Source organism: Macrobrachium rosenbergii, chromosome 22, assembly GCF_040412425.1.
Source record: "Macrobrachium rosenbergii isolate ZJJX-2024 chromosome 22, ASM4041242v1, whole genome shotgun sequence".
Lineage (NCBI taxonomy): Eukaryota > Metazoa > Arthropoda > Malacostraca > Decapoda > Palaemonidae > Macrobrachium > Macrobrachium rosenbergii.
Window position 1 is genome coordinate 39423812 of NC_089762.1, and position 10318 is coordinate 39434129.

A 10318-nucleotide genomic window follows, 5' to 3' on the forward strand; every position below is an offset into this window, starting at 1 on the left:
CCTCGACTTCACGAATTATTAACAAACTGGTTACACTAATTAGGGAGAGTCTGACTCGAATCTCAATGGGAAAACTTCAAGCGTATTTATTATCAGAATTTACGCACCGAGGGTCCAGAAGACTTAGAAGTTAATCATCCCTTTTGCCCCTCCTTCGTTATCTCTGGGGGGAAATGTTCCCCACCCAAGTTCACTCGATTGAGTTCCAAACTTCTATGGGATGAGGGGGTCTTTGTCAGAACGATGTTGTTAGAACTTCCGGGATGTTGTGTTTTCCTAATTATGCTTGGGATACGTTCGTAACTAGTCTTTGTTACTTCTGTGTTCTTTATGTTCATAATTCGTCTAAAATCTTCATTTTAAGTATATGTTCTGATGTTTCAATGTCATTGTGTACGTTTTTCAAAATTCTTGGTAGGATTAAAACGTCGTTTTTATTGTCGAATAGTGCATTAAATTTCCTCTACACTGTTCGTCAATATGGGTCTAATGAACAAAGTTATACCTTTGGAAGATACAGTCAAATGTTATTTTGATGCTATAAAATACCAAGACAAAATAAATTCTTAAGTGTCCATGTTCCTATTCAGGGAAAACTACAAGAAATACCTTCAGCACAAGATAAGCCTTCTTTTTCTAAGTCAGTGCAACAGAATAATTAAATGTGTATTTATTCATTTTAAAAAGAAGAAAGCTGATGAGTTTGAATTACAAAAAAGATATGTAAGAAAAATTTTTTTTCGAATATTTTCGAAGATATTGTACAGAAAACTTATCATATACTTAATCAAGGAGGAATTAGGATAATAGTTTTTTAAATTATTTTACTATATATATATATATATATATATATATATATATATATATATATATATATATATATATATATATATATATATTATATATAATATTTCACAAATTAATGGGATATAGGATGCACTACAAATATTACAAAACACGCCACTGTAGGTTTTTGTAAAATTAACCTAAGTAAAAAATTCAAACTACGAGACACTGATTTCATCAGAGGTCCATTCTGCATCAATGACTAAATGCATTGCAACGCCAGGTGAAGCAAAACGAATCAAAGAACAGTAAGTGCAATAATAATTGCCAAAAGCACCAACCTACAGTCATTATCCAGAATGACGCATCTTGCTTCGTAAGGCTGGGGAGAGAGAGAGAGAGAGAGAGAGAGAGAGAGAGAGAGAGAGAGAGAGAGAGAGAGAACTACTTAAAATTTTAAAGCTGGAATCATAATCTATGCATATATATTTTTTTACCAGGGGGCTTGCTATTACAGACTTACAGTTGTGTTGTACCGACAGGTGAGAGAGAGAGAGAGAGAGAGAGAGAGAGAGAGAGAGAGAGAGAGAGAGAGAGAGAGAGAGAGAGAGAGAGAGAGAGAGAGAGAGAAAGCTACTTAAATTTTAAAGTTGGAATCATAATCTATGCATTTATATATTTTTTACCAAGAGGCTTGCTGTCACAGACTTATAATAGTATAGCAGCGACAGGAGAAAGAGAGGGAGAGAGAGAGAGAGAGAGAGAGAGAGAGAGAGGAAGGAAAGTTGTCCTTTTACCGCCCCTTTTTGATGGCATCAGCGACAAAAGTGTCGTTTCCCACCCCTCAAAGACGAGACAGGAAGGACAAACAAAAAAAGGAGGTAACAAATCCCTTTGCTCTCGACAAAGCGGTAATCAACGCCTGAAGGGTCAAAGAAGAAGAAGAAGAAGAAGAAGAAGACGGAGACGAAGGAGAAGATGTCGAATCTATTGGATTTCCTGTAGCAGCTTGTCTGCTACTTTTGCTACTTTTCGTCAACGCGGAAGAGGGGAAAGCCATGACTTTATTTCTTTTGATTACGTATTATTTTAGTTGAATACTTGACTGGTTTTTTATTTGCTGAGGACTTATATATACGTAAATACACACACACACACACACACACACACATATATATATATATATATATATATATATATATATATATATATATATATATATATATATATATACATATACATATATACGTGTATATCAGATATATGCATGTACAGTATGTTTGTGTGTGTGTGTATGTATGTATGTATGTATATATATATATATATATATATATATATATATATATATATATATATATATATATATATATATATATATATATATATATATATATATATATATATATATATATATATATATATACGTGTGTGTGTATGTGTGTATTAGAGATTTGAGGTCACATGTTCACTTTGAAACCAACATATAATAAGCTAGAGAGTAAAAGTAAATAAAAAAAAAACATATATACAATACATTGCTTCTCAGAACAACAATAATAATGGACTCTGCAGAAATACAAATTTTAAGAAACATCTAGAACAAGGTCGTGCTATCATTTAAAACCAGTGTGTGGAAAATTGGACAGTAAAAGGAAAATGATAATGTATAAGGCATTGGTTTCACAAGATCAAATATGAATGTGGTAGATAACACACATCTCAGAGTAATAAAATGTTGATAACACACAGCAATACGTGTAGAGAAATTCAAGGTTACTCGTGTGAAGAAAATCTTGTATTCACATTCACGTAACTGACTGAATTTCTTCAGATAAAAGAAAGTGAAAATTTTGTTCAATATGATTTCTTCGGGCTTTTAATCTTCGTGGGAAGAATGATAGAGAAGTTAAAGAAATGGGAACGAAAACTGTATTCAAGACATCTGGACTAAAATAAGTATGCGGATGAAGGTCGAAGTTTGAACAATAAAATCTGCAAAGAACATTGAAGAATTCTGGAAGCTTTTAATGGATGCGTTTACTAAAAAAAAAAAAAAAAGAAAGACTACAGTTATGCAGGTGAATAACTCCAAAATATTAATGATATAGACCTTATTATGGGTGAGGGAATTATCATTTTACCATCTGGAATTCAACATAGGAGGTAAATGTACAACCCATCCACTTTGCAAGGAATTAAGAAATCTCTCTCTCTCTCTCTCTCTCTCTCTCTCTCTCTCTCTCTCTCTCTCTCTCTCTCTCTCTCTCTCTCTCTCTCCATCAGGTTGTCACAGAATTGAGAAACCTCTCTCTCTCTCTCTCTCTCTCTCTCTCTCTCTCTCTCTCTCTCGTTTTCATCAACAGGCAGTAATTCCATTCAATATATCAATAGCTTCCTAATTAAGACCATAAGGTCGAAATGAACACTAAAACTGATAGGTAAATGACCATTATGAGACACACGTAAATAAATAGACACCAGTATAATGTCCCTTATATCATTAATGCCATGTTATTGAATAAAATATACATTAATTTAGGAATCTTTTGAGGAAGGGCGGATTCTAGTTGATATGCAACGCGTAATCACATTACGTTGCAGAGTATAAATGATGGTAAGGCTACATGAATTAGTAATGATTCGTTTTGTTGCAATATAGTGTTGCAAGTATTGTACATTAATATATGTATATGTATATGTGTGTATATATATATATATATATATATATATATATATATATATATATATATATATACAGTATATGTTTATATATATAATATAATATATATAAATATATATATATATATATATATATATATATATATATATACATATATATATATATATATATATATATATATATATATATATATATATATATATATATATATATATATATATAATATACACACACATATTGGTTATACTGGTTTTAATAAAAACTAATTTATTATTATTTCTGTGATGCTCAACTAAGGTAGCAGCGTTTCAACTTAACCCAACCTCCAAACCTCCCCCAACTCGCCCCCTCCCTCCTATATTAATGTATCAATACATGGTTATGAATATTACCCGCCAGGTTTGTAGTTAGACTTTTGGAATACACCAAGACTAATAATATTTCATTTGGCAAGAATTCCATAATGTTTGATAGCCAAAATATCATTTTTTTTATTATCTATTCCTTACGTAAAACGCGATAAAAATGGTTTCTACTTACTGGAGACAATTGTCTCTTTTAGAAGCTATGGTTTCTATAGGTGATAATTTTCCATACAGTTATATAAGGTGTAAGACTTGATTTTCTACACTTGTGCCCCATCTTGCTCCAAAAAGTCGATTTAAATGTTTTGTACCCTGTAAGGGCATTTTCACAGTCACGAGTCAACTGAATTTGATGAAACGGGGTTTTATTAGGCAACTGACCCAACCCACCCACCATGACTGGGCACCGTTTTAGTTGAAAACGACTCTTCAAATTGAAAATTTAAATTACTATGATTTCCTAAGTTTAAAAAATGAATAAATACATAAATAAAATTTGTTTTTCCTTTACCATTATACTGACATTTAGTTGAAAACGATTCTTGAAATTGAAAAAATAAACAAATATGATTTCCTAAATTTAAAAAAGTAGATAGATAAATGCAAAAATTCTGCTAATTTTACCATTATATGAACATTTAGTCGAAAACGATTCTCCAGACTGAAAAAAATAAATAGATATGATTTCCTACATTTAAAAAAGTAAATAAATAAATAAACACATAAATAAATACAAAAATTCCGTTTCTTTTACCATTATATGTACACATTTAGTTGAAAACGATTTCCTAAATTTGAGAAATGTAAATAAATACGATTTCCTAAATAAAAAAAAATTAAATACAAAAATTCTGTTCCTTTTACTATTAGATGTCCAATTAAAAACGCAGGCGTTTTCGTCCATACTTATAGTTTTAATGATGCATAAACAACTTGACTACTCAATTTCCATTCCAACCGCAGTGGAAAGCAATTCCTTCATAATCTGCCGAGCGAAGTCTGCGCCTCCCGGAGTAATATATGAAGACAATGCCTAATTCATCTCTCGTGCCTCACCACCATACATCTCCCGCAGAGGTAATTAATCTTGCTAAACTGAGGACAAGGAAGACTCAGCCGCGGAAATATGTTTTGGGGGGAAAGCGGCGGTGCTGGTAACTAAGAGAGACCGTGCGTTTGCGTTGGGCGACTTTGGTCGAAAGGATGAAGCGTGACAAATTAACGAGGGCTTTTAAGATGATCAGAAGTATTTGGTTTGAATTGTAGAGATTTTTTTTTAATATTTATGTACCAGTACATAAAAAAAATAACGATAAAAAGAGGGTATGAAATAATGCGCAACAAATCAACAAGTGCTTTCAAGCTGATCAGAGGTGTTTAATTAGAATTAGAGAGATTTTTTTTTCAATATCTATGTATACCAGTACATAATAAAATAACAATAAAAATGGAATATGAAATAATTCATGACAAATTAACATGTGCTTTCAAGCTGATCAGAAGTATTTGAGAGATTTTTAAAAGCTATGTGCCAGTGCATAATAAAATAACAATAAAAATAGAATATGAAATAATGCGTAACAAATTGGCGAGGGGTTTCAGGTTGCTCAAAAGCATTTGACTGGAACTAGAGATTTTTAATATCTATGTCCCAGTACAAAATAAAATAACAATTAAAATAGGAAACTAAATAAGGTAAAAATTAGCGAGTGCTTATAAGTTGGCCAGAAGCATTTGACAAATCAAGGAAGTTTTTTTTTTTAATACTGATGCTTCAGTACGAAATAGAATAATAATTAAAATAGTAAACGAAACGCTGCGTAACAAATTAACGAGTTCTCTTGGGTTGGCCAAAAGCATTGGACTAGAATCAGGGAGAATTTGAATAGTTATGCTTAAATTTATAAAATAAAATAATAATTAAAATGTGTAATGAGAGGAAGGTTAGTGTGGCGTGACTAGAATTAACGAGATTTTTTGAATAGTTATGTTTCAGTAGAAAATAAAATAATAATTAAAATAGGTAATGAAAGGAAGGTTAGTATAACGCAACTCGTATTGCGTAGCCTACGGGACAGATTCTCTGAATATTTTTCATAAGTCCACTAAAGGTAAACAAGTTTAATATAATTCTAGACATCTCTCCAATAGCATATCACAAATTGAGATCCTTACCATAACAGTCATCATAATATGATATTATACCCGCACAGTTCGTAACATATAATATAATAACAATTAATTCGTGTACAATAATGAAAATGGGAGCCATATTAAAGTGAACAAGATCTCTCTCTCTCTCTCTCTCTCTCTCTCTCTCTCTCTCTCTCTCTCTCTCTCTCTCTCTCTCTCTCTCTCTCTCTCTATATATATATATATATATATATATATATATATATATATATATATATATATATATATATATTTATATATATATATATGGATGTATACATGCATATACATATACATACCTTCATTATATATATATATATATATATATATATATATATATATATATATATATATATATATATATATATATATATATAATATACAGTATATATATATATATATATATATATATATATATATATATAATATATATATATATATATATATATATATATATATATATATATATATATATATATATATATATATATATATATATATATATATTCACACGCATATACATATACATATCTTCACACACGTGGCTCCTCACTCCTTACGCAAACACCACATCAAGAGGGGAAACGGATAATTGCATTTGTCCCTCAACAAACAAAGGGACACAGGGGAGATATAATTCCCTTCCACAAACGGCAGTCTATACAAACATATAAACGGCGGCCAGACATTAATTCTACTCACCTTTACCAAATAAACAAACCCGTGAACATAAAGCGAGAGGGATCACTCCTTCTCCTCTCTCTCTCTCTCTCTCTCTCTCTCTCTCTCTCTCTCTCTCTCTCTCTCTCTCTCTCTCTCTCTCTCTCGGCGCGGAACAATGTCTTAGACAGACAGCATTAAATGCGGGATTGCTTTTTCTTACATTTCATAATCCTGATACCTCTCTCTCTCTCTCTCTGTGAAATGTCTTACAGTTATATACAAGATTTTTTTTGTTCTTACATTTTAAAATTCTTATATTTGTCAAACGCTAAACCCCCTCCCCCGCCTCTCTCTCTCTCTCTCTCTCTCTCTCTCTCTCTCTCTCTCTCTCTCTCTCTCTCTCTGTGTGAAATGTCTTACAGTTATATACAAGATTTCATTTGTTGTTACATTTTAAAATTCTTATACTTGTCAAACGCCAAACCCCACCCCACCTCTCTCTCTCTCTCTCTCTCTCTCTCTCTCTCTCTCTCTCTCTCTCTCTCTCTCTCTCTCTCTCTCTCTGTGAAATGTCTTAGTTATATACAAGATTTTTTTTGTTCTTACATTTTAAAATCTTATATTTGTCAAACGCTAAACCCCCTCCCCCCTCTCTCTCTCTCTCTCTCTCTCTCTCTCTCTCTCTCTCTCTCTCTCTCTCTCTCTCTCTCTGTGTGTGTGAAATGTCTTACAGTTATATACAAGATTTCTTTTGTTGTTACATTTTAAAATTCTTATACTTGTCAAACGCCAAACCCCACCCCACCTCTCTCTCTCTCTCTCTCTCTCTCTCTCTCTCTCTCTCTCTCTCTCTCTCTCTCTCTCTCTGTGAAATGTCTTACAGTTATATACAAGAATTTTTTTGTTCTTACATTTTAAAATTCTTATATTTGTCAAACGCTAAACCCCCCCCCCGCCTCTCTCTCTCTCTCTCTCTCTCTCTCTCTCTCTCTCTCTCTCTCTCTCTCTCTCTCTCTCTCTCTCTGTGTGTGTGTGTGAAATGTCTTACAGTTATATACAAGATTTCTTTTGTTGTTACATTTTAAAATTCTTATACTTGTCAAACATTAAACCCCACCCCACCTCTCTCTCTCTCTCTCTCTCTCTCTCTCTCTCTCTCTCTCTCTCTCTCTCTCTCTCTCTCTCTCTGTGAAATGTCTTACAGTTATATACAAGACTGGGCTTCTGAAATGTAACGGGATTACTTCCTTGTTTTTAATGTGAGGTTATTTGTAACCTTTATCTTAACTAGTTCTGTGGTTTCTTAAATAACGGTTTAGAGTTAAATAAGGGTAAATGGATTCTTAAGGGTAAGATACTTGTCTTTTGAATGCCAATTTTATTTATTTAAAGAGAAAAACCTATATTATGCAGGGTTTGAATCTATGTTCATTTGGGTTATTCTATGTAACAGTTTTTTCTCAAGACAAACCTGTAGTCTATGGGGATTGAATATCTGTTGATAACTCACTACATGGGTATTCTAAATGACAGCTTTATCTAAAGGAAAAATCTATAGTCTATGGGCTTTGAACTGAATACAGAATTTACGCCAAAGGCCAAGCGCTGCGACCTACGAGGTCATTCGGCGCTGAAACGGAAATTGGCAGTGAAAGGTTTGAAAGGTGTAACTGGAGTAATACCGCACAGTTGCACTATAAATCAATTCTTGGTAAAGGGTGGAAAGTAAGACAGAAGAAAGAGAATATGAGAGGAGGTAGAGTAAAAGAAACGAAAGGGGTTGCACCTAGGGGGCGAAGGCACGCTGCGAAGAAGCTTAAGTAATGCCTACAACGTACCTCACGAGGTGCACCGACGGCACTAACCCCCTACGGAGTCTAAGGGGTTTGAATCTAGGTTCATTTGGCGAATTCTATACGAAGAAATAACTCATTACATGGGTATTCTATGTGATAATTTTATCTAAAGAAAAAATCCATATTCTAAGGGGTTTGAATCTACATTCGTTATGATTGAATAAATCGTTATAGAACGCTAGCTTGTAAATCATAAGGCTGGTGATTAATGGAATTTTGAATCTAACTGGGTAAGTGATTGTTACTGGAATGAAGCCAAATAAATCATTTATCAATACATGAAGGTAACGAAAGGGTAAACTGTTTCGTTTAGTGACTTTCTCAAGGTTTTATTCGTTAATTATTTTATTAAATTAATTGTACTTTAAGGAGCATCTATGCAATAATGACAGCAAGAACAACAGCAAGAACACAACAACAACAACAACAACAACAACAATAATAATAATAATAATAGGAAAATTTTTGAAGTTTTAGAAGCTTTGTGTTAACTCATTTTCTATTACATTCAAATTAATAAACATTTTAAAATCGTAAGCTAAGTATAAAACAATTTTTTTTCAATTACGTAAACCATTTCTCTAAAATTAATTATTTCTTTCATTACACAAACAAAAAATGCATTAGTTTTTGGTAACATACTCTCAAGAATATCATCAGCTACATTTTTCCTGCCCCGAAGCAAAATACGAAAATATAAACAGCTTCATGTCACTTTACAACTCTCGTAAGAATACAAGCGTGGAATAACCGGTATTTTTGTAATCTGTTATGCGAATTACAGTCAGTTGGTTTGCGCATATTTATGCATCTAGTATCCGATGAAAAACTTGCACCCAAAAAGGAGTTATATATGATAAGCACGTCTACGTCGTCCGTAATCCTAGCGTATGCTTTGTTGTGCTGATATGTGGGGGATAGTGAGATTATCCGATATCCATTATCAATTCAGCTATAAAGAGATTTAAGAATTATCTTCGACTTTGTGGCACATGTACCTGTCGAGTTCAGGTTTTGTATTTAGAATTGAAATCAATACTTTCCATCCCGACTGTTGACTTGTTTATGTAACGGGTAACTCTCTCTCTCTCTCTCTCTCTCTCTCTCTCTCTCTCTCTCTCTTTTCTGTGTAGAATTCAGATTTTGTACTTGGAACTGAGATCAACAATTTCCATCCTGATAGTTGACTGCTGTTTATGTAACAGGTAACTCTCTCTCTCTCTCTCTCTCTCTCTCTCTCTCTCTCTCTCTCTCTCTCTCTCTCTCTCTCTCTCTGTAGAATTCAGATTTTCTACTTGGAAGTGAAATCAACAATTTCCACCCTGATAGTTGACTGCTGTTTATGTGACGGGTAATTCTCTCTCTCTCTCTCTCTCTCTCTCTCTCTCTAGAATTCAGGTTTAGTATTTGGAATTGAAATCAACAATTTCCATCCTGATAGTTTACTGCTGTTTATGTAACGGGTAGCTCTCTCTCTCTCTCTCTAGAATTCAGGTTTAGTACTTGGAACTGAAATCAACAATTTCCATCCTGATAGTTGACTGCTGTTTATGTAACGGGTAACTCTCTCTCTCTCTCTCTCTCTCTCTCTCTCTCTCTCTCTCTCTCTCTCTCTCTCTCTCTCTCTAGAATTCAGGTTTAGTACTTGAACTGAAATCAACAATTTCCATCCTGATAGTTGACTGCTGTTTATGTAACGGGTAACTCATTCTCTCTCTCTCTCTCTCTCTCTCTAGAATTCAGGTTTAGTACTTGGAATTGAAATCAACAATTTCCATCCTGATAGTTGACTGCTG